Raw genomic sequence first — 8,973 nt, forward strand, 5'->3', positions numbered from 1 at the left:
TGGTACAATATGATATTGATAATATCTAAAAAGAAGACACATTTTCGTTCAATTTTAGTGAAAGTAGCATTGACCATGAGGTATTGATGTCATCAGATGGTATCTAACGATTATCGGGTGTTTCGAACCTGACCTGTCACACCTTCCCGTTGATGATCAACGATGATAGACAAATCACTGTTCATTGTCTACTTCTGTTTTCCAACTTAACTCCTCTCTCTAGTCTCGTAACGAGCAAGAGGCTCTTTCTTCTTCCTCCCTATCCTGCGCATCCTTTCACTTTTTACTTTTTATTCCATTGGTTATAAGCATTCTATATATTGACTGGGCAGATAATAGCCATTACTGCCATCTTTTCTCCCTGCCATCCTGCATCTTGTTAAATAGACCCCAAACTTTAGTTTAATCACCGAGGAAAATAATTCACAGACGCAATTCGAGGAAAAATAAGTTTGTGATAAAGGAGAGAGGATAATTTTCATGGATTAGTCAATTACTAATACGTATGTGGTGAGAAGAAGAAATCCTCAATTCAAAGGCTATCATTTCAGTTTAATTTTTGCAAGAAAGAATAATAACTCTGAACAGGTTTCATTCTTATTAGACCCTCACCGGCGTAACATTCTGCGAAATTCTGGTCTTGATGTTTCTTCACATCAAATTCGAGAAGAAAAATATCTTACATGGACACAGAAAGTTATTTCGATTTTTTAAAGGGGCGATATTCTAGAAACCTACACTATATTCATTTCCAATGGATCTTACTTCTACAATTCTCACACTGCTCTTAACATATAAATTGATTTACACAGTTGCTATGAGACTATGTACAAATATATGAATGTATTCATACACTTACATATGTTTACGCGTATTTCGTCTCCACTCTCTAGAACCTAATCATTTTCCTGACTGCTTAAGTTATCAGCGTGAAGCCATGGTGTAGATTTAAATATACATACACACACATACATGTGCATATATGCGTGTGCATATATGTATGTTTGTATGTGTATATACATGTATATATCGAGTGTATGCAGCGTGTGTGAATAAGTCTGAGTGAGTTATGTGTCAATATATTTCTGTACATGTATGGTTTGTGCTTGTATACCGATTGAAATGAACTGTAATGAATCATTAAAACACGGCAAACTCTTTACATCTCAGCTAAATAAATATTCATTCAAGTTCGGAAATGCCATATTATTTCAAAGTAAGTTGCTGATTTCTCTTTCGTCTTTTCATTCTTTCTCGCCCCCACTATCCAACTCTTTTTTCCTTTTTTCCTTTTAGACTCTCTCTGTCTCTCGCTCTCTCCTCTTTCGCAACACACGCTCATACACACATATATTTACAGAGATAAAGGTGTGTGTGAGAGAGAAAAACATACATACATACATATACATACACACGCACACACACACATATATATATATGCATTCATATACATATATTACATGCACATTCATCCATACATACAATGCATATGTCGAGAGCTATACATTTGTGTGTGTGTGCGCGTGTGTGTGTGCGTGTGTAAAACTCTTTCTTTCGGTCCTTCTAACTTTCTTTTCTTCTTTTTATCTAAGGTAAATTCAGTTCGTTACAAAGAAATATTAGAGACATGATGTTAAGTAAAAATAAATACATAAATAAATATAATATATACATATAAGAAACACACAGAAAGGAATTGGTGAATTATTGTATACTGTAAAAGTTTCAAAGTAACTTGTTAATATTTTCTGAATTAAAAGATGTAGGGGTTCAGTTAATTTCGAAAGAATTACCTCTTGCCTGGAGAAAATACCCTGCGGGAAGTCCCTGCTACTGATAGATTTTTCCGAGTTCAAATACTTGTAGTACAGTGTTTTCGTATTGTGTTACTGGCTTCCAATCTATGAGGCATTCTGTCGTTTTATAACCCCCACACTCCACTGAAAGACGAGCAGAAAGGAACCCATAGAGTTTCAGGGAATCGGAAATGTAAAAAGTAAATTAACATTTGAATCAAGGAACTTTTACTTTCTTTTTCTTTCTTTTCTTTTACGTTTTGCTTTATCCCAATAATCTACCTTCTGTAGTCATCACACAACATTTCGCATTTTCCATCTCATATTTATTTTATCTGCTGCATTGCTGCGAAAGTTGAAATCCATGTTCCGATATGTTATATATTTATTTATTTGTCTGTTTATTTCGAGAGTAGATACGTTTCTATTCTGCATTTAGTATCCTTCTCTACTAATAACCAAGTTATTTTTCCCTACTGAACCCCCATTAAAATTGTAGTTACCATAAATTATTCATTTCGCGAATAAGTTATCTTCCATAAGGAGGTAGATATAGGATATGGCAGTTTACTGCTTGAGGTATTACTCTTCATGCCTGAAGGCTTTAGTTGCACCTCTGATTCGTTGACGCTGCCAGGTTATATTAACTCTTGCTGGACTAAACTAAAGTTTCTTACCCTGGGAAACAATGCATCTCCCAGACACACAAGCTTCTGCTTGACAGCTAAATTGCTTAACCACGTTCTGTTAAGCAACATGCTGTTTAGATATATCTTTTTTATAAACAATTATTATTCATGAAATCGGACTCTTGTTTTCAATAAGTGTTCCAGGTCAAATTGGTTAACTGAACTCTAGAAAGTGACCTCTTTATATTCATCGGCATATAGTATGCAGTGGATTTGAACTCTTCGTTCATTAGTTTGTATCCTAATATCAGTTGAAATAAACATCGAAAATACTTTGCTCTGCACAGAAACTGCAGGAGCTACTCAGGGGTATTGTATGAAATTCTGAACCCATCACAATGTCGAAATCCTTCCGTATCATCAGCCAGTGTTCAGGGTCACAAGGGTTTCGCTCCTTAGCCACTATTCGTCTCCTGAGTGGGTCAACGAGAACTGAACAAGTCTTCGCCTGCAGAAGAGTTCCAATTGTGGTCTCTTATCAACGATAGCCACTTTGAGCTGATTTCAGTTGCTAGGTCTATCACCTCGGTGGCTATTTTCTTTTTAGTTGTTTGGGTTGGGTTATACCATTCTAATCGTCTGATAGAAGCAGCACATTGATCCAGACGGAAAACCGAATTATTCGACTTCAATAGAGAATGAGGTCGCTTGCTATCCTTTAACAAGGGTTTTTTGTCGATCAAATTCTAATATGTCTTAAAACTTTTTTTTTAGCTGGTGAAAAATATCGAGTATTTCTTCCCATTCTTAACCACGATTATTGTTTTGCTCTCCTGGAGAGCAGGTCGATGTCATATTATAGCTTTCTTCTCTGAGATTACGAGTCTGCTCTCTAGTCCTCTTACATTTTCCAACCTGAGGTTGGATGCAAAACAGAAAACGGTTTCCCTACAGTTACTTTCGCCACAGGAACATTGTCACCGTCCCTTAGGAACTTGATAGCTTTGGGCGGTGGTGGCAGCGGTTTGCTATTCTTAACCCTTTGCAGATAGATTATCCATTTCACTATTTCTTGTTCCCAAAGGTATCCAACCAAAATATGGTTCAAGGTGCTTACAGGATGACCCTTCCGCTTTGTCTTATATTTTAAGGTTTTGAGGGGTTAGTAAGACGTCTTCAATGGCTCCCAGGACGAAGGACAACCTTCCCTCATTAGTACTCTACAGTTCCTTCCAGGACAGAGAGTGCTCGAATGCCTGGCTCCACTGTATCCTTTGTCCTGGTTATTCAGTGACAGTTCCAATGTACGTTGACTAAATACTATCGTCAGCAGTCAATTGACAGGGTAATAATTCAAATCAGAGTGTAAAAATGAACCCATTATTTTCTTCTTTTACATGAATCGTTAGCCATTATCGCCCCACTCTTTGCATGAATCATTACTCTATTATCACTCCACCAAGGGGGAGCTATACCGTCCACTTTGGGAACCACTGATATAATTAGAGAGCAAGCTTTATTCTACATTTCTCATTTGAATAACTGGTCAGAAATACCAGCTGTATTTGTGGGTGAACTTAACTGCCGTAATGTAGTGTGCTCTTTTGATAAGCATTTACGTTTTATTTTCCTTTCCTATCAATCGTAATGTAACAAAAAAAAAGAATTAAAATTCTCTTAAGGTATCTGGAAGCGTTTTTATCTTTTTAACATGCAATGATTTTTGCGTGCGAGGCACAGATTATCGATCTAAATATGTCCGTTTCATCATGCAAGTTTTTCTATTCTTTTCTTTTTTTCATCATTGATGTCCTGAGGTTGTTTCCAGCTGGGAAAATACATCTCGTTTTTATTCAGTAAAGCTCTACACCGATACAATTGCACGCACACACACACACTCACACACACACACAACACACATACACACACACACACATACACACGCACAAACACTCACGCATACACACATATGCATGCCCCAGCATGACCGCAGCTTTGAAGCTGAAACATTTTAAAGAGTTACGTAAATGCTTGAAATGTAGAGTAGATAAAACAGCAGACAACTGATGAAGGGTCATTTTTATGTTGCTTGTCTTATTTTCCATTTTTGTTTCTTTTGTTGTTTGCATAAAAGTTCGCATTACATGTTTTCGTATTTCATGTTGTTTACGCTCTCTATGACGTCCTCTACCCATATATGCATGTGCATATACGTATATATGTAATTATGTACATATATGTATGTATATATGCATATATATATATATATATATATATATATATATATATATTATTTATATTATTATACGATTGAACGTCACGCATCCATTTCCAAGTAAGTCTTATCTATATCTATTTATTTATCTGTATATATATATATATATATATATATACATATATATACCAACACCAAAGAAATCTTCACAGTTTCAACCAAATACATCCACAAGGCTTTGGTCCGTCTGGAGGCAAATCAGAAGACGCGTGATCTGGTTGCAGTGCAATGTGCCTCAGTTCGAAACCAAGTGGTCGCAAAGTGTAATTCTTGATCATACAGCCATGACCGCGTTTATAATAACTGCATTGGAAAAGACCTTAAACATTCAGTAGTTGATATATTCTTTTCTTCTCTAGGTACAAGGCCCGGAATTTTGTGAGAGGGGGAGGCAGTCGATTAGATCAACTCCAATATGCAACTGGTACCTAATTTATCGACCCCGAAAGGATAAAAGGCGAAGTCGACCTCGGCGGAATTTGAACACAGGACGTAAAGACAGATGAAATACCTATTTCTTTATTACCCACAAGGGGCTAAACATAGAGGGGACAAACATGGACAGACATAGGTATTAAGTCGATTACATCGACCCCAGTGCATAACTGGTACTTAATTTATCGACCCCGAAAGGATGAAAGGCAAATCGACCTCGGCGGAATTTGAACTCAGGACGTAAAGACAGATGAAATACCACTAAGCATTTCGCCCGACGCGCTTTCGTGTCTGCCAACTCGTCGCCTTCGGTAGTTAACTTATTAACACTCAAAATCTCACTTATTGCTTTATTGTTCTAAAAACTAAAACTATTTACGTCCATGTTCGATCAAAACCATTTATTTCTTTTGAAACTGTGTGAGTCCGTGTCTATGTTTGTGACCCTCACACCGTTTAAAAACCGGTGTTAGTTTGTTTAAAGTTTCCGTAACTTTGTCGTTCGTCGTAAGTCACCGGTAGAATAAGTATTAACTATAAGATTAAAAAATAAATACTGCGGTCAATCTATTCGACTACATCCCTTCACGGTGGTGCCCCAGCATGGCCGGAGTCCATTGACTAAAACAAGTAAATGATAAAAGATGATACTGATTTTTTTTTCTTTCCATCTTTCTACGAAGTGGACTGAAAGTTCCTGGTTTTAAAGGTATCACAAAAGAGCCGTTTGGAGGCCCAACCCTCCGAGTTCTATCTACAGAGCTTGGAAATACTGAAGGACCGTTGCAGTAAGTGTGTGAATCTGAGAGGGAAATGTTGAATAAAATCATAATTAACTAACCCTCCTGTATTATCTTTCACCGGAAACCAGGAACTTTTCAGTACCTACTCATACGAATGCTTCCTCCAAGATACAAATTATTTGGTCAATAAAAGTTTAGTTAATTAATTACACCTGCAATAGGTATAATAATTATCGTTTACCTTCTATATCTTTCAATGATTGGACTGCGACCATACTGGAGCAACGCCTTGAAAGATTTTAATCAAACAAATCGGTCCGATTACTAACTAATTGTTAAAGTCTGGAACTTATTCTATTTATCACTTTTGCTGAACCAATCAATTTTGGGAACGTAAACAAACCAACACCGATTGTCAAACGGAGTTGGTGAGACAAAGATACGCCTGCACACATGCAAACACAGACAGACACATATATAAATATAAACACACATATGTATATATAGACGATTGGCTTCCAAACAGTTTCCGCCAAATTCACTCTCGAGACAGTAGTCGGCTCAAAACTATAGTAGGAGTACCATTCCCAAGGTGTAGCGCAGTGGAGCCGAACGCGAAACTATGTGGTTCAAAGCAAGCTTGTTAACCAAACAGCCATGCCTGTGCTATTCCTTTTGATAAGTACATCAATTCTGAAATTAAATCGAGAATATAGTGAAATGAAATTAATCTTTGGCAAGTTAAATCCTGATGTAGCCATCGTCCTATAGGTACGTATTTGATGCTTGATGACTGATTTTTTTTTGCTCTGGGGAAGATATCATTGAGTCGGTGGTTCCTTATATTTTCAGTTGATCAAACGATTGATTCATAAAATTGAACCATGAACGCATTTAATCGTTTGTGGTTGAATTTTATATATATCTGCATACCTTCAATGTTGTAAATGCATATAACCCATTATATTTGTCTATTATATTTACATATATAATATACACATACATATATATGTACATTATGTGTGTTTGTGTGTTTGTATGTGCGTGTGCATATATATATATATATATATATCTATATATATATATATATATATATATATATATATATATATTGATATATATCTAAGTTTGTAAGATTCTGTATAGAAGAATATATTAAACAACGAAGTTCCAGGATAGTCCGATTTTCTCGTTTTATTATTTACAATTTTTACACTTTTTGAGATATACACATAGGTATACATATACATACATGCATACATACAAGGGTTGGACAAAATAATGGAAACACCTAGCATCGTAGCATCATAATTTTGAAATATCTATAAAACAGTCAAAAGTTTGTTCATTTTTATTAGTGTTGCTTAATACGTTATGCTAAAATTGCTGTTTCTTTTCAAATATCAGAAAAATGTAATTAAAATCCATTAAAATGACAGATCTATCGGACTTTCAAAGAGGTCAAATTGTTGGTGCTCGTATGGCAGGCGCTAGCATAGTAAAATCAGCTGAAATGTTTGGTGTATAAAAAAGTACTGTCTCGAAAGTAATGACAGCCTTTGAGAAAGCGGGGGAAAAACCTCCTCGTCGAAACAAAACTCTGGAAGAGAACCAAAACTTTCAGATACGGATCGTCGGGCTCTTACGTGAATTGTTAGAAAGGATCACAAAAGCACAGCTTCCACCTTGAGAACAAATTTTCCACAAAAACTGTTCGATGGGAGCTGCACAAAGCCGGATTTCACGGGAGGGCTGCGATCAGAAAACCACTACTTTCAAAAACGTTGCAAAGCATTTAGTTCGGAGTAAAAACCTACAGAATTCGTCCCTAGAGCATTTGGAAGAATGTTATTTTCTTGGACGAGTCATCTCTTACAAATTATCTCCTCACATATTATTAGCCTGTTAAATAGGGATACATTTACTAATAATTATATAGGCAGTTCCTCTTCTCAGTTATCTAAATGAATTTCTAATCATTACTCTACATTTAGGGATAGGAATAAACGTATCAGTACAGAGCTTAGTAAATTTATGTGGTATCTAAAATACCACAATAAACAATTTAATTTAGATTGGTTGGTTCTCTCAATTTCAATCCCTTATGATAAAGGCAAGAAATTCTGTCTTCCCTGTAATTCTGAACTATTTTATTATTCTTTTTTCTAAAAATCCCGTGGTAAACACGATTATAGAGCATGCATACCGATGTAAACATTGGCAGAAACACACCTTTAGCTCATATAAGTAATATCTATCATTATATATAATTTAAACATTAATTTTTTCTTACATTTCTCATTCACTAGATATATCTTTTTCCAAGATTTTAGGGTTTTATTTAATTTACATATCGTTATATACTTCTCATTTATTTGTTTTTTTGTCTTTCTTTTTCTCCTCTTTCTATAGGCTATCTTTGACGTTATATCTGCTAACGTTTTTTTACAACAAAAACTTAATAGCGTTCAGTTAATCACTATACATATCCATCATATTCTGTTAAAATGTCTTATTGACGAGTTACATTTCTTCATTTCCCTGAAGAGAAGATTACATTGTTTTACACCATTTTTATACCTTTGGAATAATACCAGTGATAACTTCTAGACATGTGTCGGAAGTAAAAGAATTTGAATAACACCTGTGTTTAACTCCATTTATATATATATATATATATATACAAACATACATATGTATGTATGTGCGTATACATATATATGTATATGTATGTATATATATATATATATATTATATATATATATATATATATATATATTATATATATATATATATATATACTTATATATACATACGTATGTGTGTGTGTGTGTGTGTGTGTGTATGCATGTGTATGATTTGCTCATCAACCAAATTCCTCTATTAACTAACTTGATTAATGATTGCTTTATCCTCCGTCTGAAATGTTAAACATCTACTTCTCGTTGAGAATAGACACTGCTGGTTCGTGTTCAAAATACATAATAAAAATGTCTCAAAATACAAAAGAAATATCTTGTAAAAGGCTACACAATTTAATTGGCCACGAAGTCTTTCTGGAAATCAGTGAAATTTATTCTAGATAATTACAGTAA

The sequence above is a fragment of the Octopus sinensis genome, linkage group LG7 (assembly GCF_006345805.1).
Source record: "Octopus sinensis linkage group LG7, ASM634580v1, whole genome shotgun sequence".
Classification (NCBI taxonomy): domain Eukaryota; kingdom Metazoa; phylum Mollusca; class Cephalopoda; order Octopoda; family Octopodidae; genus Octopus; species Octopus sinensis.